Genomic DNA, 20,817 nt, shown 5'->3' with positions numbered 1-20,817 from the left:
TCTTAAGTTCAAAGGCCAAGTGTCGGCTTTATTGTACACTCCAAGGCGGAGTTTGTTAAACTGTTGTTGAAATAATAAAGGGCTATTTGACCCTTCTATCTTGTTGTTTCCGGTCACACGAACTCAAGCGATTATTCGCTTATCAGCTCTTAAGATTCTTCTCGTTCAACAGTAACTCAGCATTACACTGTGAGGAATCCTACAAACTTTTAAGGGGTTAACAGTAATTAGAGAAAATATGAATGAAAGGCCTATAGAATTTCTCATTTTTATCCTATTAAACTATGTCTTAAGGAACCTAGTGAACTGCTAAGCGAATAATCGCTTGGCTTAAAGGACAGAAAGCGAAACTCAAGACGGATTAATTACTCTTTATTCACTCCAAATGAGATTAACAGTCGGCTCCTTTCTTAACGCGTACTTTCTTAGGACCTTCGCTTGGGCTTAAACTCAAAATGTTAGAAACAAGAGCTAACTAATGATTTACTCAGAGATTTAGCCGAAGCTAACACAAATCTAAAATAGTTGGCCCGTAATAAACTGACTACCAATAAGTATTTGGACACCTGTGATAGAAAAGAAAAACTAACTTTATTCAAAATCAATAGTTGGTAGAGCCTCCACAAGAGGTAATTACAGCGTGGACCCTCCGGGGCATACTTTCCACAAGTCTTTGTATGACAGCTAGTGGTATTTTCTTCCACTCGGCTTGGAGAAGACATAGAAGTTCGTTCACCGATTTTGCACGGGTAGTGCACCCCTGAATTCGGCGATGCAACTCATCCCAGAGGTTCTCGATAGGGTTCAGGTCTGGACTCTGGGCAGGCCAGTCCATTCGATGAAATCCATTGTCACCATACCAAGCCTTGGTTAACGTCGAAACATGACAACTGGCATTGTCGTCCTGAAAGTAACAGGGGTCCAACCCGTAAAACTGCCACAACGCAGGAAGCACATTGCCATCCAAAATAGTGCAGTAGGCATCGGAGTTGAGCTTACGATGAATGGGGACTAAGGGTCCCAGTCCATACCAGGAGAAACACCCCAGACCATAATTCCACCTCCGCCGAACTTGACTGTTGGCACAGTGGATTCTGGCAGGAGACGTTCTCCAGGTAGACGCCAGACCCAGACTCTGCCATCCAAACGGTGAAGGGTGAACCTTGATTCGTAACTCCAAAGAACCCGTTTCCACTGATCTACGGTCCAATTTCGATGTGCTTTGCACCACATTAACCGAGCAGCGCGGTTGGACTTTGTGATCAAAGGTTTATGGGCAGCAGCACGACCATGAAAACCAAGCAGATGTGCTGCCTTACGGAGGGTATTCCTTGAAACAATACTCCCGGATGTCTATTGAAACTCCTCGCGGATGAGGGCCATCGGTTGGGTGCGGTTCTTCCGAATTTCTCTGGACAGCACTCGTCGGTCTCTATCTCCCAGTTTCGTTGGTCTGCCGACTCGGGGAACATTCCGACAATCACCGCTCACCTTCCACTTCTTAATCACACAGGCCGCTGTCGAATTTGGGTACTTCAGATTGCTAGATATGTCCCTTAAGGATCGGCCACATTTGTGATACCCGATAATTATACCTTCTCGAAATCAGAGAGCTCCGAACTGCGAGGCATCCTGCATGCGACTAAAGCCGATGCTGTTTCCTACACGATATATACCCGCGGAGTCCGTGACGAAGGTTAGGACCGCAGATATCGTCATTTGCATAGGTATCCAAATACTTATTGGTAGTCAGTGTATTAAATTAGCCGGCGAACTATCAAAAGGCACTTAATATGGCCGAGCGTAACAACAGCTTAGAAGAAACAGCTCGTAAGTTAAAACTAGATAAGATAGGAAAATGCATTAAATTAAAATAACGGCTATAAAATTAAAATATATCTTACAAACCTACAAATTTCATCGAATTTCATAAATAAAATTTCTGCCTGATGATAATTTTAGTGCAGTAATATTAACTCAAAATTAATACAGCTATAAAATGATCAAAATTTTTTAACGTTTATGTAACCTGATAATCATTAAAATTGCTGCCCAGTGGTACGGTGGTCAGGGAAGCTGACTGCGATGCCGAAGGGCCTGGGTTCGAATCCCGGAGAAGGAATGGTTGGAACTCTCCGTCCCTTCTTAGGAAAGGCGATGGTGGCCCACCTATTATCTATTTCATATTTTGTAAAGAGTTTTATGATTTTTGATTAAGAAACTCAACGTCTTCAGAGCGAGCAATAGCAACACAGTACTGGGGAAAAACATTTTTATCTCCTGCGTGCGAGACTATGTATCGTAAATTCTAAAGATATGCTTTTTCAAATATTTTGGGATATTGCTGTTGAATTGAATTTTATTGTTGAAGTGCGAAAACATGATATTTAGTAAATAAAGGCAATACACAAAACTTAAAAAAAAAAAAAAAAAAAAAAAAAAAAAAAAAAACCCGCCGCCCCTTTGGACGTAATATAAAACCTGAAAGCTTTCAGATATTTTTTAATTCTATTTTTTCCTTGAATTTTTTATTTTAAAATACTGTTTGCTACGTAATTTTAAAGGCATATACTGTTTGATCCAGAACAGGAATTAAAAGAAAAAATTATAGAATGCCGGATTTTTTTCCTCCATCTATTTATATAGCATTCAAAAGCATGAGCAGTTATGCTTGGAATCACACCAAAATGTATGTCTGAATTAATGAATTAACAGAGAAGTAAAATATTTGGTGAATCTTTACATTATGGTAACTTAGCGCTTTTTGGGCGAAACGTTGGCGACCAACCCTGTTACAGCAACCTTCTAGTTTGTTTTTTTTTTTTTTTTTTTTTTTTTTTTTGACGCCATTTTGTTTTTAAGAAGTAAAGGCATTTTTTTTTTTTTTTTTTTTTTTTTTTACTCAGCATTTTTTCCAGCAATCTGCTAGCCGAATTACGCTTATGCTAGAACTTTTATGGAACAAAGGTATTTAATCATGAAGAAGATTAGGTGCGAAATTGGGCGAAAGTGTAGAATCGCCCACTGCTTGCCGCGTTTTTAAGAATTGCATATACACGGTATCCATGTACACGTCGACCTATTTGCACTTAAAAAAACATCCAAGAATTGCACAAAAATGGTATTGCGCACACTCTTACCTTTATCCATGTACACATCGACCTATTTTCACTTAAAAAGTCAAAGAAAATTTACAAAAATCCAGTTCTTCTTACTGTTACAAAAAGCGACAAACAAATAAATGGGTGATTCTGCACTTAAGCAGCGAAATTGTTTCTAAGTGCTTATTAGCTAAAATCCGCATTGGAATTTTCCGGAAAATGTCACATTACATGTCTCATGATCTCTCATTTCTCTGAGACAAAATAATCTGTGATTCGAACTGTGTACTTCCCAGGTTATTACTAAAGTCCTAGCTAGTAACCTTTATCGCCTTACCAAAATTTCGCCAAACTACCTTTTACCATATCCTAAAGATTAGCGAAACATTTGTTTCTGAACGAAATATGAAATTCTTCTCGGCATCTAAAACCAAAGCTAAATGAATGAATACAAATCTCAAAGCCGGATTCGGCGCTCTACAATGTTTGATAGATGTGATGACATAATGACGAGAACATCATTTTGAAAACCACATTTTTCATTTTCATTTCCATTTTCGATAATATTTCTTTCAAACCAATACGAATGCAGGTAGGATTTATTGTTTCCCACCTAACAAATTTCTAGTTATCTTTGATTTTATAAATCCGAGTTATTATTTTGTGACTCCGTTTTCTTGTGCATTCGATCAAACTTTTCACAGATGTTTTCAACCTTTTTTCTATGCGTGACATTTTCCACATGTATCAGTTTTCTTCTAAATGGCCCCTAATGTACATAAAAGAGAATCTGAAAATATGCCCCAAGTCGAACATCTGGTGTTTACCATTAGAAATTACCTGGCGTTAGTCTGATCGATGGATTGTCGATGAAACTAAGAGTATCAAGTAGAGATTGCGCACGCAAAGGAACTTGTGGCGAATGGGCGGAAGGCATTTAAAAGACGTTGCTACACATTTATTTACAAATGCTACTTTTTGTATAAAAACAGCATAAATTTCATAAAAATCCAATTAATATATCTTATTTCAAGTTTTATTCAATTATTCATTTGGTGTATGTGTACTTAATTATGGCAAAGCACACTAGGGCTATCTGCCTAAGGAGAGGGATGCCTTCGTGGAGGACTTTCTAAGAGAACTGGCTCGTATACACGTTACACACGGGGAAAACCACGAAAACACTCATGCAGCTAGCCCGTTCGCGGGATTCGAAACCTCCGACCGAACTACCAGTGTTCAGCGCCTTTACCGCTCGGCCGCTGATTGGCCAATTATTCATTTGAAAAGTTGAAATTCTTAAGGTATGTGCCTACATACGAAGCACTTTTTTTTAAAATACATAAAATTTTAATTAAACACACATGTTTTTGAGTAAGATGGGATATAAAACTGTGAATTTAAATGGAATTTTATACAACGTTTCATTAATTTTTTTAAATATAGGCAATATTTAGTAAAATTTTAGTGAAAATTTCCATTTACGCCAGATCTCCTAAAATAACTTCTAATGAATATAGTACTTCAATAATCTTTACACAGTATATACATGCTTACCTGTGTTCTGTAGCAAAAGATTTGCAGTACTTTTAAAATTTTTTGAAATATTCGAAACTTGGAAAAAAAACTCAAAATTAAAACAAAAACAAAAACAAAAAAAAAAAAAATCCTCTTTCTTCAAATTACTGTCAATAAAATCAATCAATAAATATAAAGTGGTCAGATTTTGCTACAGAACACAGCTAAAGATGAATAAAACATTTTGGCAAAATTTCATTTCAATATTCTAAATAAATTTTGAGAAATTAACGTAATATCAATCAAAAGAACGAAAAACACAGTTTCTCAGAAAATGCGTTTAAAGATTATAATACAGCACAAAAAATTTTGTAGTCACTTTAGACCTTTAAATCTCGCCGTATTTGTATGTTAGGCCCTCTTTTTATTCCTTCTCAACTAATTTTGACTTTCTTTTTAGCATTTTTCTGGTTAACTTTGTTGCTTGTAGAGATTGGCGTTTCTATTTCTGAATTCGCTGTTTGCCTATTCCCATGTAGCTTTCAAGCATAATGGGATTAATTTCTATATACGTGAAAATAGGCAAAAGTTCTAAACATCTTGAATTAAATAATAATACAGCAATATGCGGACCTAAAAGCAATGTTTTCAGTTGGACAAAAGTTTCTTTAGGTAAAGTATACCTCAAAAGTTACCTGTTATTAAATAATCGGTTGTCGTCTAATATAGATTTCCTTAGTACCACAATTTCAGCATTTAAATCTCGGTTCTAGGAAAAAAGCTCACAGGAATAACGCTCACAGGTATAAATGCTCACAGGAAAAAAGCCCACACAGGAATATGCCTACGTAGATAAAAGCTCACATGGAAAAATGCCCACTTAGATATATGCTCTCATGGAAATAAGCCCACTGATAAATAATTCACGTAGAAATATCCTTACATTAATGAATCAATAATTAATATATTTGAACATGGTACAACTACTTGAATTTTCTAAAGAAAAATTATTTAAATTACCAAAATATCTATGGTATATATTTCAGAAACTGTATAACTTATGTGTAAATTCAGTTGCTATATAAAATTAACAAATGGGGCGTTTTGAATTAAGAAAAGAAGAGAAGGAAGGAAGTAAAAATGAAACAGAATATACAGCGGAAAATTAATTACAATTTTAGTCGTTAAAAAATAAAATAATAATAAATATAAGTTGCACATTTTGTAAAATAAGCATTTAGAAGTATAAGCAAATAGAAATGATTATTTTATTTTATTTAAATTACATAAAATATTTAATTTTATCATCGATATCGTCATAGTTTCTTACATGATTCGCCATTACCAAATGTAAGTTATTATTATTATTATTATTATTTTACTGCAGTACATTCTGTATTTAAATTTGCTAATTACAAACGTTGACAGGCTAAATTTTTTTTTCAGTCCATCAAATAAAACCCACATACTGGAATGGCTACAATTAAATAATGAATTTAGTGCGTTATGAAAGCCTTCGCAACAATTTGTGGCTTTAAGAGATCTTCCGAAGGCTGCTTCATAATGTTTAACTGACAGGCATCATCAAAGTGCGTAAATGTTAATTTTCTTTATAAAATTTAAATTTCTGCAGAAATTTTACAACTTTTTTGGCTCTAAACTTAAATAACTACATTCAAACCTCTATTTCTTTAGATACACATCAAAAGTATGAAAAAATAGAATAAAAAAGAACAAAAATTAATTATTTGCAGTTACAGTAAAAAAATGTCATACAGGGCAAGGGTATAAAATATTACAGTACATGCAAAATTTTACTACAGTTTTCATGCTTTTATTTACCGCCCTTCAAAAGGTTAATATCAGCATTTGTCCATGTGAACATATTTCATGTGAGCTTTTTTCCATGTGAACATATTTCTAAGTGAGCTTTTTTCTATGTGAGTATATTTCCTTGTGGGCCTTTTTTACTGTGAGCTTTTATGCCTGTGAGCATTATTCTGAGAGCATTTTTATTGTGGGCATTTTTTCCTGTGGGCATTTTTCCGGTTACCTTAAATCTCATACCTTTTTGTAAGAGAATAAAAGAGACATGAAAAACGCAATTTGAATTTCTTCAATTGGCCCAGTACAACGAGAGATATAGAACTGTCCTAATTTTTTCTCGGTGTGTACATTATACGGTTATAGTATTTAAACTGTCTTCAAAACTTACCTAAAAATTTTCCACTTCAGATCTTAAATCTGGGAGCTTTAAAAGTTTTATTATATACATTTAATTACTTTACATATCATGTAATGTTTAACAAAATATTAATACGCAAATACTCTATTCAACTTTCAATTATATGTAATTCTAATTTTCACTTATTAATATAATTTTCTAAGTATTTTGTATTCAGCAGTATATTCTTCGTGCAAATTCAAGATACGCGCCTGATTGCAAGGAATGCTCGATTTATATAAAATCTTATATTCATTTTTTTAAATATTATGGAAATAAGAAACAATTCAATATGCAACAAATTTCATATACATAAATTTAAAATTGAAAAGGAAAATTGATTAATAATAACTTTCTTGAAACTTTCTTGTTAAGTTTATGAATGTTTGACTTGTTAAGTTTATGACTTTTTAGTATATGAATGTTTGACCTCCCTTCTTAACGAAGGGAAAATATTTGAAAATCAACAAAAATTGAAATTCCATGGTCCATTAAGCATTTTTGATTCAATTTGAAGAAACCGTTACGAAAACCCCTTTGCTTATCCTATCCTTTATCTAAATTTACACTGCTAACGTATCTTCGAAAAACATTGGAGCCTAAGCGAAGTGAAAAGAAAACTCTTTTTGATAATGAAAACAATATTTTTCAGAACTTCAGTTTAACTAATCTAAAACTGTACTTTAATTAAATAACTTTTTGATATGTGAAGTCACGTGATGAGCTGAGAGCAAACTAAGCGTTTCATCTTAATTCTATCTTAATATGGTTAAATAAACTAAGAGTTTATTTAACTTAAGAAGATTTAGAAAATGATTAGAAAATTAGATTTAGAAAATGAATTGCATTCGTCAAGTATTACAAATTGTAGCTCGTTTATTAAGTGATATTTAAAACCTGCCCATTCAATTGAACTAAAAAATTCTTTGAATTTTTAATATTAATATCATATGCTATCTACGTTTTGCCTTTTTACTTCGCTGTGCGAAGTAAATGAAGTATTGTAATCGTGAAAATTTTCGAATATCATATTTCAACGATAAATATATATTTGAATCAACTTTGACTGCTCACGAATTCATCTGAACGAGGTTTTTGCATAACATCTATATGTACGGACAGAATAAAGGACTCTTTTTTTATTTCCTTGTACGAAGTAAAGGAAGTATTGCAACTGCGAAAACTTTCGGGTATCATACCAAAAATATCCATTTCGATCGCTATCGAATGCAATTCAACGATGCTTTTGCGTAACATCTGCACGTAAGGACAGAATAAAGGACTCTTTTTACTTCCTTGTACGAAGTAAAAAGGAAGTATTGTAATCGCGAAAAGTTTCAGGCAGCATATTTCAACGAAAATATCCATTTTGACCGCTATCGAATGCAATTTAACGATGTTTTTGCGTGACATCTGTACGTAAGGACAGAATAAAATACTTTTTCGCTTCAAAAAATTATGAAACTGCTTTAAAATTAATTCTGAAGAGAATTTTTCGTGGCGTCTGTACGAACGTATTTACGTACGTGCATACGTACGTATCTCGCATAACTCAAAACGAGTAGTCTCAGAACGTTGAAATTTTGTATATAGGATTACTATAACATGTAGATGTGCACCTCGTATTTTGGTTGCAATCGGACACACCAAACGTATATAAATATATTTATATATATATGTATCTACTCTATTACCCGGTTCAGTGATCTCAGTTTCTTTACTCTTATATGTTTGCAAATTGTACATGTTTTGCTTTAAAAATGATTAAATTGTGTTGTTTTTATCTTCCGGTTAAGGATTTTATGCCTTTAGTAAATCTGTGTGCAATATTTTTAGAATTATCAGCAATTTTAAAGTTGTTTAATATGCCGCTAAGCCTGTTTTTAATGGCGGCCATTGATGTTTGCATTTGAAACAGGAGAGTAGTGGATTTGTTGCCGATCTAGAGAAACTTAGCTTCGCAACAACAAAGATAACGCATTTATTTATTATTGCCAATTAAATCATGCTTAATTCTTTCTGGAATTTTTTCGAGGAATTAAGCGTTTGAGATTTACTTCGTAATTTTTAATATAGATAGTTTGAGTTTTTATGTATTTTTGCCTTCTCGCGCGAAGTGAGAACTAAATTAATTAAATGAGAAATACTCAATCGTCTGTGAAAAACTGTTTCTTTTTTGTTTTGTTTGCTTAATTTCTTTTATACATAGTTCTAGCATTATTATAGTATTTAAATAGAACATGTGGAAACGATTAGATAATTCTTTAAATGATATACATTTTTGCATTCTGAGTTATAATATGAATGAAATATAATACTGTTAAGTAAACCTAGCGCCAGAGTGTCGCTATGGTAAACAAAGTGAATTTTAAAGAATGCATTTATTCTATTGTGGTTTATGCACTTTCGGCGAAGTAGGTTTAATTCAATCTAATAAGTTTAAATAAAATGCAAGAAAAAAATGCGTATAATTTAATATTCCGTACAAGGAAGTCATGTGGTGTACACATCAGATTTTTTTATTTCCTTGTACGAAGTAAAGGAAGTATTGCAACTGCGAAAACTTTCGGGTATCATACCAAAAATATCCATTTTGATCTCTATCCTATCGAATGCAATTTAACGAAGCTTTTGCGTAACATCTGCTCGTAAGGATAGAATAAAGGACTCTTTTTTCCTCGAGTCTCCTCAGAGCGTTGAAATACAGTATGTAGGACTGCTATAACATGTAGTTGTGCACTTCTCGTTTTGGTTGCAATCGGCCGTACCAAAAGTGTATATATATATATAAATACCGACTCTGTAACTCATTCAGTGAGCTCAGGTTTTTATTCTTATATGTTGGTGAATAGCGCAGTTTTTGCTTTAAAAATGATTGAATTACATTGTTCTTATCCACTGGTTAAGGTTTTTATGCTTTTACTGACTGTGCATGCAATAGTTGTACAATTATCAACAATTTAAAAATTGCTTAAGTGCGGCTAAGCCTAATTTTTTTTACAACAGCAGCCGTATTTGTTTACATTTGAAACTTAATAGTGAATTAAGTCTTTCTGCACCTTAAAGTGTCCTTTTGCCAAGTGGGACCAAAAGCGAACTTAAGAGTGCACCGAAAAGTATTCCTTCTTATCGCTGGCCGAATGGCTTGTTTTTGCGTAGAAACTGTAATTTTAAATCTAAAAATTTATTTTTTAATTGTTTTAATTGTATTTGGTGATTTATGCTTTTCTATATCTTTCAATTTTTAATGAAGATATTTTGATTTTTTATGTATTTTTGACTTTCTATGAAGCGAGAACTGAATTCATTGAATGAGAAATATATCTCGAATGAAATTCGAGAAAATAAGTTTAAATGAAATGCGGCAAAAAATGCGTATAATTTAATATTCTGTGCAAGGAAGTCACGTGGTGTGCACGTCAAATTTTTTTATTAATACTGTGCAAAGAAGTAAAATTTGAATTTAAATATGAGTAGAGGATGAATGTAAGCTTAACGATTCTTTTTAATTCATAGAAATGAACATCTTAATTAAAGAAAATTTTGAAGAGGAACAAAGATATTTTAATGTCGTCATGATATTTAAGTAAGATTGTAAGTACCTTTTATGCTGGTACAAGTCTCGTGTTAAATTTCCTTTTAATACGGTTATCTTTCTGTTACACCAACTTGCTTTAGGAATATATTAATAGAAAATTAAATAAATGAATTAAAGAAAAACACACAAACAAAACAAAAAAAAAAATGGTGAGCAAAACAATGAGAGCTTTCCGATTTTACATTACGCTCAAAGGGGCGTCTTTTTAACGTTTTTTATGCTACCTTTAGTTTCTAAATTTCATGTTATTCGCACTTAAACCATAAAATTCAGTTCAACAGCAATATCGCATGAGCATATCTGTAGAAATTCCGATGCAGTCTCGCGAGCTGGAGATAAAATTGTATTTTTCCATACAGTATTGCCACTGTTCGTTTGAAATCGTTGAGTTTATTAATTAAAAATTCGTTAAAAAATATTAAATCTATAATAAAACACATTTGTGCTTCCAGATGCCCGTAATCAGTGGAAGATTAGATTATTCAAAATTGGATGGCTCTAGGCACCGCCGTTTTATCACAATGCGAGAAACATACATACATTTATGCAGATTCTTCATTATTTAATTTCTTTAAATATAACACAGGGATCTAACATTTGGTAGCAACAATTTGAAAAGTGAACTGACATTTATAGTAAACCAACGTAAAACGCCAAAACGAAATTGATGCCCCTTCTTGGCTAACGCCCTTTGGGGGAAAAAAGTGAGTATTATTGATTGGAATGGTTATGTTACGGTGAAACACCGAAATCTGGAGAATGTCGAATTTCACCGATGAATGTCAACATTCACATAGTCGCTTGATGTATGTCCGAAATATTTTCCAAATACTCTTATTTCTGACTGACACCGGTCAATGTCGACATTCACCATGTAGTAATGGTAAATGTTGAACATATAAGAATATTATATTTCCTTCTCCGTAATTCATTTACGAAAAAACGCACTTGAGACTCAGAGTAAGAACTTAAGAATATAAGAACCTAAAACACACAGTACATTCAAAATGAGAAAGGAAAATAATAGAAGTTATAAACTTACCAAATTATGTGATTCAAATCTTATTTATTGCAACAACTTAAACTATTATGACACTTTGAATCGCACAAGAGGCCCTTGCTTTTACAACTGCATTTATTTGTGGAACACTTCCTTTTGGAATGGCAGCGTGTACATATACTCCTCTCTTTTCGACCTACACCAGAGGATATCTGTGATTGTCGACATACACCGGTGAGGGTTCGAATGTACAAGAATGTAAAGAAATATTCGATCTTTCGCCGATGTATTTGGTGAATGTTGACATTCTCTGGTGAATGTTGACATTCTCCGGTGAAAGTCGACATTCTCCAATTTCGGACTATGCTTATTACTGCCTTCGCTGCTGCCTGATACACTGACTTGTTGAGGATAAATCTTAGCTCTTTCAAACGATTAAATTCATGCACATAAACAAGATGTGAAAGAGAAGAGAAGAGTTACAACCTGGAATTCTACGGTAGACTTCAAGAAGGTGGAAGTACACATTGCATAAAATTCCCCTTTCTAAAATAACACTTCAACTTTCAAACATTCCAAGCTTAACCCCAGGAGAAATTTCAAGAATACCGTCCTCGTTATATATTGGCTAAAATACTTCAAAGAATTCTTGTCTATTTAATTACGCACCCATATCTTACCTTATCGACTAAATTCCTTTAATTAAAGCATGCGGCTGAATAAAGCAACACGTATCGAAAGTATCTAATAATCTTCTCAGATTTCTTCGTAAATAACTACCCTAAACATTTATGCAAATTTAAATTAAATTTAAATAAACAAATCTTTCTAATTTATTCATTTTTTTGAGCACAGCTGTGAACATCGAACTGTACAATATAATATACGGAATTTAATGTTTGCATTACTAGGATAAGTGTGAACTATGAGTTTGGAAAGAGTTTTTCTTACTATGTAAGGATTATGTTAATTTTATTAACAGTTAAATTTTGAGTTAAACTTCCTTTCCTATCGCTCCTTAATTTCGACTTACCTACCTCCGGCTAGAACGTAGTTTTAGAATCACGCCTGAATGCTAATGCAGAAGAACGGTATTTAACCGCAAAGTTCTACTTTCTTTCTTTTCACCATCGAAGGAACTGCTGGCCCACTTAGGTTCTTTTCAGCCTGTTGGATCCTGTCGATGGAATTAAAAATAAATACATAGATAAATATAAATAAAGAGCTTAGTACCGTGTCCCCCGGTGATTAGCCACGAAACGAGAAACATTGAAGTAAGAACCAGAACATGGAAAGAAGGTGCATGGTGGGGACTGCTGAGACTAAGCGGAACACTTTTCACTATTATCGTACATGTTAGGCATACAGTTATATTAAGGATGTGCTATAATAATCAGGTACAGATGTAAAGATGATTAAATACATTACAAATTGTGGAATACATTAAATGAGTTCTGGATTAATCATAATTGTTCTTGCCGAAGATAGCTCGAACTTATTTAATGATACTTAACTTCAGTAAGTGGACTGTAATATTAACAATAACAATTTTATTTTAACAAAAACAACATTATTGAATACTAGCACACGCATGTGCTTATAGTTACCTATGTAACTTAGCTAAAGAGCGAGCAACCATATGCTCTTACATCAAGTCAGAAATCATTCATACTAATACAGCAAAAACGAAATAACTTTAGGGTTACACTAAAGCCAAACTCTGCTTGGCGTAAAACAATGCTGCCAAGCAATACTCTTTCAGACACCGAACATCCCGCCCGGCGTTGAAATATTAATTTCAATACAATAAGTAAAATTCAAAAAAGTAATAAATGTTCATACAATACAAAATGATACAATGTAAATTAATGCACAAATTATAATACAAGTAATTACAATGTGAAAAGAACAAATATGATGGATTACAATTCAAACCTTCAAATAAACATAAAAATTCGTACATTATTTCTCAATTGGCAGTACAGCAATTTTAGTAACTGCTCGTTTATAAATACCATTTTTGGTTTTGACAGAGACAACTCGCACAAGGTTGTCCTTCCCATAAAACACATCTACAATTCTCCCTAACAACCATTTACAGGTAGGAAGATTTTCTTCCTTGATCACTACCATATCCCCTATTTTAATATTTTGTTTAGCAATCATCCATTTATTTCTTTGAATCAAAGTGCTCAAGTAATTATTAGTCCAGTTCTTCCATATATTTTGTACCATTTTTGTAGTTTTTTGCCATAAACTAAGTCTGTTATTATCTACTTCTGTTAAATTGGGTTCAATTATTGAATTGATCGGTCGACCTATAAGGAAATGACCAGGGGTCAAAACATTTAAATCATCAATATTAGAAGTTAACGGTGTAAGAGGGCGAGAATTTAAGATTCCCTCTACTTGAACTGTTACTGTCAAAAATTCTTCGTTGGTTAATACTGAATTTCCTACTGTTCGTTTAAAATGAAATTTAAAGGATTTTACTCCTGCTTCAGATAGACCATTAAAATTTGGTGCTCTTGGGGGTATAAACTTCCATTGTATACCTTCCTCGGCTAGAAAATTAGCTAAAGTTCCATTCTGCTTTAGAAAAATACTCATTAATTTTTTTATTTCTGTATTTGCACTAACAAAGTTTTTTGCATTGTCACTAAATATTTTTTTTTTTGTTTACCTCGTCGGGCAAAGAACCTCTTCAGACAAGCAATGAATGCTTCTGTGGTTAAGTCATTGACAATCTCTAGATGAATTGCTTTTGTCACCATACAAACAAAAATACAAACATATATCTTATGATAGTTACCCTTGCGTTGCCCTTTATACTTTATCAAAAATGGGCCGCAGTAATCAATAGCACAACAATTAAATGTAAAGTTAATATTAATTCTCTCTTTAGGTAATTCTCCCATTAGTTGTTGAGAAATAATTGGTTTTGCCTTAAAGCAAATTATGCAGCTTTGGACTATCTTTCTAGCTATATTCCTGCCATTAATGGGCCAATAAATTTGTCTAATAGAATTTAATAGTGATTGTGGACCATTATGAAAATCCTTTTCATGAAAATAAATAAATATAAGTTCAGTTAACTTATTCTTGGCAGGCAAAATAATGGGATGTCTTTGACTATAACTTAAATTAGAATTCTTTATCCTACCACCTACCCTTAACAGACCTTTTTCATCTAAGAAGGGATCAAAATATTTTAACTTACTCTTTGATGTTATCTGTAGACCTTTCTGCAACAAAGAAATTTCTTCTGCAAAATACCTACCTTGTACATATTTAAGGAGTGTATTCCTTGACAGCTCCATTTCATCTATACTAATACTACCTGTTCGTTTCTCACTTGTGTTCCTACAGTTGTAGATAAATCTGAAAAGTAAACTAATAATTCGTATTAGTTTCAAGAAATCATTAGTTATTTTTAGGAAGTCATCAAAGAATGAATCAGTTTTTAAAGTCAACAAGGAAGTCGTAACTGGTTTCAGTTCTGAAGAATAAAGCTCATCACTAAGTCCATTTTTATCTTGAAAATTGTCCTTGTTTAAAACATCAGGACCTTTCCACCACAGCTTGTTAGATCCAAGAGTTGTAGCATCTGATCCTCTGGAAATGATGTCGGCTGGGTTCATTTCTGAAGACACATGTCCCCACTGATAGTTAGAAGTAAGTTGTTGAATTTGTGAGACTCTATTACTCACAAAGGTTTTCAAAAGATGCGGTGATGTATTGATCCAGGCTAAAGCAATGCTTGAATCTGACCAGAGCTTAACGTCATCAATTTTGAGTTTCAAAGCTTCTAAAACCTTTTGCATAAGTTTGGACAGGAGTAGACATGCTGATAGTTCTAATCTAGGAATAGTCATAGTCTTGATTGGTGCTACACGAGATTTGCTACAAAGAAGTTTACTACAATATTCACCAGGGCTTGTAATGCTTTGAAGATATATCACTGCCCCAAATGCCTTCTCGGAGGCATCCGCAAATCCCTGTAAAATGAGCATTGAAAAGGTCTCTTTTAAAATGCAACGAGGTACTTGTATATTTTCTATACTCTGAAGAGTTTTAATAAGCACATTCCATTCATTGTCAAGATGTGGTGGTAACTGTTCCGCCCAGTCTAGCTTAAGCAACCAAAGTGCTTGCATGAATATCTTTGCCTTGCTAATAATAGGACCGAGTAGGCCTAAAGGATCATATAATCTCGCTATTTGAGATAAAACATCTCTCTTCGTAACATCAGGATTTTCATTAACAGTAACTTTATATTGCAATGTATCCTTCTTATTATTCCACAACATACCTAACGTCTTCACAGTTGTATTACTATTACGATCAAATGAAAAATTCTGTAAATCAGAGTTCTGAGAATCAAAACTAGTACACCACTTGTGTAGCTTCATTCCTCCTCTTTGGAGCAATTCTGTCAAATCTTTCTGGGGCTGAATGCATTCCTTCAAATTCGAAGATCCAGTAAGACAGTCGTCTACATAGAAATCTTCCAAGACCACTTTCGATGCTACAGGAAAATCCTTTTCTTCATCCTTCGCTAACTGTTGAAGAGTCCTTTGTGCCAAATATGGAGCGCATGCTGTGCCATAAGTTACCGTTTTGAGTCTGTATAGTTCTATAGGCTTATCTTCATCTTCCTTCCAAAGTATTTTCTGATATTTGGTCTGCGATGGCAATATTTCAATTTGTCGAAACATCTTCTCAATATCGGCAGTAAATGCATAAATATGCTTTCTAAACCGTATCATGATGGAAAAAAGTTCCTCTTGAATCATTCCACCTTTACATAATATGTCGTTCAATGAACAACCGTTAGTAGTTTTGGCACTCGCGTCGAACACAACGCGTAACTTTGTTGTTTTACTATCAGGTTTCAGCACGCCATGATGAGGAAGAAAATATCCTCCTTCAGTTTCAGAATAGTCTTCCATCCTCTCCATATGATTTAATGATTCATATTCCCTTAAAAATGAAACATAAAGTTCTTTCATTACAGAATCACTTGACAAACGTTTCCACAATTGATTCAGTCTTTTTTCAGCGATTTCCTTTGAATCCCCTAATTGTATGTTTTCACCAATATCTGGCTTGAACGGCATTTTAACCACATATCTTCCATCCGCATGCCGGTAAAATGAGTTTTTAAAAAGTTCGTTGCAATAATTTAATTCAGAATTAACTGTAGATTTAGTTTCATTTACTTCTTCAACTTCCCAGAATGACTTTACTAAGTTATTTAACGAATTAATCTCTGTTGACAAAAAACAATAATTAAAGTCATAATTTTTTACATTTGGAATTCTAATGCTTCCAGAAACTAAAAAGCCGAAGCAGCTGTTTTGAAGAAGTAACTCATTATCTTCTAAACGTATTTTATCTGTTTTTAAAAATTCAAAAAATAATTCCGCACCTAATAATAAATCTACCTTTTTTGCCTTGAAAAATTCATCATCAGCTAACTTTATTCCTTTCGGAATATTTAATTTCGAAATATCAATAGATTTCGATGGTGTCATGTCAGTTATTTTGGGAACAACTAATAACTCTATTTCCCATTCATTTTCCTTTTCTAAGTTCGATAAACGCGTCTTTATTTGCGATTTAACATTCAAAGTAGTGTTGCCTATTCCACTAACTGGAATAAATGCTCGTTCTTTTTTTATTCCTAATGAGTTCATAACACCTACAGTACAAAAATTAGAAGTCGAAGCTGAATCAAGCACGGCTCTAAAAGGAATTCGTTCATCGTAAACATCGCGAAGATAAACAATTGCTGTATTTATTAACACAAATTTAGATTTATTTGCAGCTGCCGTCAAAGTTGTGTGGGGGGGAGAGGGGCAGTCCTCTTTCCCATTCACTGACGAAAGGTTCAAGGTTAATTCATTTTCTTTCGATGATTCATTTTGTTTTTCGTCAATTTTATGTAACAGCGAATGATGTGTATCTTTCTTACAGACATAACAATTGAGTTTAGCCTTACACTGCGATAATACGTGTGATGGAGAAAGGCATTTAATGCATAATTTATATTCTTTAACAAAATCATACCGCTCAGAAACAGAAATACTCTTAAATTTCGAACAATGATAAATTGGGTGTGGTTCTTTACACATAATACACTTTCGAAAAGGGTTTGTTTTAGTTACCAAGGATTTTGAATTTCTAGAGCGACTTAATTGATTTGATACTTTAGTAGCATAGCTCTGCTTAGGAAAACTAACTTTGTTTATTTCTTCAAGAATGCGAATTCTTTCTTCGAGAAATTCTAAAAATTCATCAAGTTTGGGAATTTCATTTGATTTTACGTTTAGTTCAAATGCTTTTCTAGATTCTCTATCTAATTTATGCAATAAAATATTTAATATCAAAACATCAGATAAATTATTTCTATCAAATTCTAATACACTTAAAGATCTCAAACATCTTTTAACATTATCTACCAGTGATCTCAACTGAGAAGGTGAGTCATTTATTTTTTCAAATTTCAACAAATTATTGATAAAGGCATCAACTACTGCTCTTTTGTTTTCATATCTGCTTTCAAGTGCAGAAAATAGCGACTCAAATGTATCCTGACATGATTCTAACATTTTTGCTTCACCTTTAAGTGATGCTTTCAAATAAAACAGTTTCTCAGTATCATTTAAATTATTATTATTACCAATCATAGACATAAATTGCACTTTAAAATTTTTAAAATCTTCATATTTACCATAAAATTGAGGAAGAGGTAAATCAGGCAATTTAAAATTTGATTTAGAAACAGTTTTGGTTTCAAATTTATCTGTATTATTTGTTTCACAATTAGAAAGAAAAATTCTAAATCTTACTTCGAACTCTTCGATGCTTTCTTCCAATTCTTGTGTAATGCTTAGATTATCCTTCAAGTCAATTTCCTCTGGCAAATTGGTATATTCCACTATGAGTTGTTTAACCCGAGATTTTAATTCCAACAAAGAATCCAATTTAGTCTTCATAATAACATCATGGTTGAGTTTATTCTCCTCCATTTTATACTCATCAAGGAATTTTATCAAAGCTCCGAGTTTCGTTTTCACTACGCCGCGTTGGCGATTCAATGAAACAATATTAGTAGCCATTTTCTTCTCCGGCTAACGTGAGACCAAACTGTTCTTGCCGAAGATAGCTCGAACTTATTTAATGATACTTAACTTCAGTAAGTGGACTGTAATATTAACAATAACAATTTTATTTTAACAAAAACAACATTATTGAATACTAGCACACGCATGTGCTTATAATTACCTATGTAACTTAGCTAAAGAGCGAGCAACCATATGCTCTTACATCAAGTCAGAAATCATTCATACTAATACAGCAAAAACGAAATAACTTTAGGGTTACACTAAAGCCAAACTCTGCTTGGCGTAAAACAATGCTGCCAAGCAATACTCTTTCAGACACCGAACAATAATATTAAATATAATTAAAAAACAGCAAAAACAAAACAACAAAAAACACAAGACATTAAGTAAATTAATATATGTACGGAGCGGGCTGCAGAAAGAAGTCAATCCAGGCTGTCAGTTATGCTTTTAGCAATGGTAGTGCAGTCTCTAATGCGGCTGAGAGCATATTTATTCCTTCTTGAACCATGTCGGCATTTTGATTGCAGTTGGTCTTTTTAAATGTGAATTCCCTGTGTGCGAGCAGTCAAACAGATAGTGATCTAAATCACCAGAACTGCCACAAATACATTGGTGACTGTCTCTTACGCGAAATCTGTGAAGATAGGACATATATGGGCCATGCCTTGTCAGATACTGTATGAGGCGCTATTTAAATTGTGGTTACCTTTTGGTTGGAAATCATACAGTCTTCTGCCTGTGGTGCTTGTCTTCCAATAGTTTTGCTACTGCTTCATTAGTTCACATTTGAGGGCGAAGTTCTATTGTCTTAGTGAGAGAGATACCAGATATTCTGGCTAGCACGCGTCCGCTATTTTTTGGCTACTCTCTCGTAAGCTATTATTACGCTCGGCCGTACTTTAGGCCCTTGATCGCTTCGCAGTCAATTAGCATTAAGGGGCCAACTCCGTCAGAATCTTGAGAGCTTCGGCTATATCTCTTTAATTAAGATTAGTTTAGTTTAATTCTTAGTTTCTTAAGTTGACGTCCGAGTGTCGGCTTTATTGTACAACTCCAAGACGGAGTTCTTTTAAACCTTATTTGAATAATAAAGGGACAATTAACCCTTTTCAAGTTTATTTACTGTCTCGTGAACTCAAGCGATTATTCGCTTGCTAGTTCTTAAGATTCTTCACATCCAGCTGTAACTTAGAATTACGCATTGGGGAATCCTACAACTAAAAATAGATAAATGAACAGACTAGTACTAGTTTAAACTATAAAATTCAGCAAAACGTAATAGAAGATCGGGATGAACTTCTTCATTACGATACTACACACTACAGTTAACCACTCGTAGAAAAGAATAACTTCCTAAGGGATAACTGACCGTTATTTATGCTGCAGACGAGAAAAATGACTGAACGTCTGGTGCAGCTAAGCTTTTTCTATCATTGAGAATTTTTCGGGGGGCGAATTATTAGTATTTAGCCTTTCGGCAATGATCGGGTCCACCTTTAGATTGTTGTTGACATTGCAATGTCGTGTATTCTTAGCCATCATAAAATGTATGCGACGTTGAAGTCCGTTTGGTGAATTATCACAAAGCCCTTTAACCCTTTCCGGCAAGCTACCTTTTAAAGCCGGAGTTTTGATTTAAAAATAAGGTAAACAGTTTAATTAGGCCTAGAGGAGTACACAAGTAAAATTTTGTGAAGATAGCACTTATCGTTTTAATTCTGTGGGTGTGTCCAAAGTGGCACACTGATTGAATAGAGCTTCGAAACGAGTGCTGAAACGAGCATGTTGTCAATGAACTGACCGATGAGATGCGGAGAAACAAAGAATACAGACTCTCAGTTGTCCTAGATTATCGGTGAGCCCGATATGGGCACACCTAGGGTTCGCCGTTTAGTCAAGATTTCAAGGTAAAAATAAAAGACACTTCTTTCTATTTCCCAGGTAACTAATAAAACCCCTATCATAATTAAATAAAACTCCTGTTTATGAGGCAATTGACTGTAATGTGCGCCTTCGTTAACTAAATTAGAATTAATTATTTTACAGAATAGTGAATATGTAAGCTTGTATTGAAGGAGTTGTTTAATATTTTTAGATCAAAAACCACAGCATTTAATTCAAAACAGTAGCAAATCTGCATTATCCAAGTTTTGTTGATCTCAGAATTTTATTTTCTGCTGTCCTCACAATAAAGGTATGGAAGGTAAAACATTATTTTGAGATAGGTTTAATAAATTTATTCA

Source organism: Stegodyphus dumicola, chromosome 7 (assembly GCF_044657685.1).
Source record: "Stegodyphus dumicola isolate Sdum_Otavi_A_Nest chromosome 7, ASM4465768v1".
Taxonomy (NCBI): Eukaryota; Metazoa; Arthropoda; class Arachnida; order Araneae; family Eresidae; genus Stegodyphus; species Stegodyphus dumicola.
The sequence above is the reverse complement of the archived record's forward strand: the minus strand, read 5'-3'. Positions refer to the sequence as shown.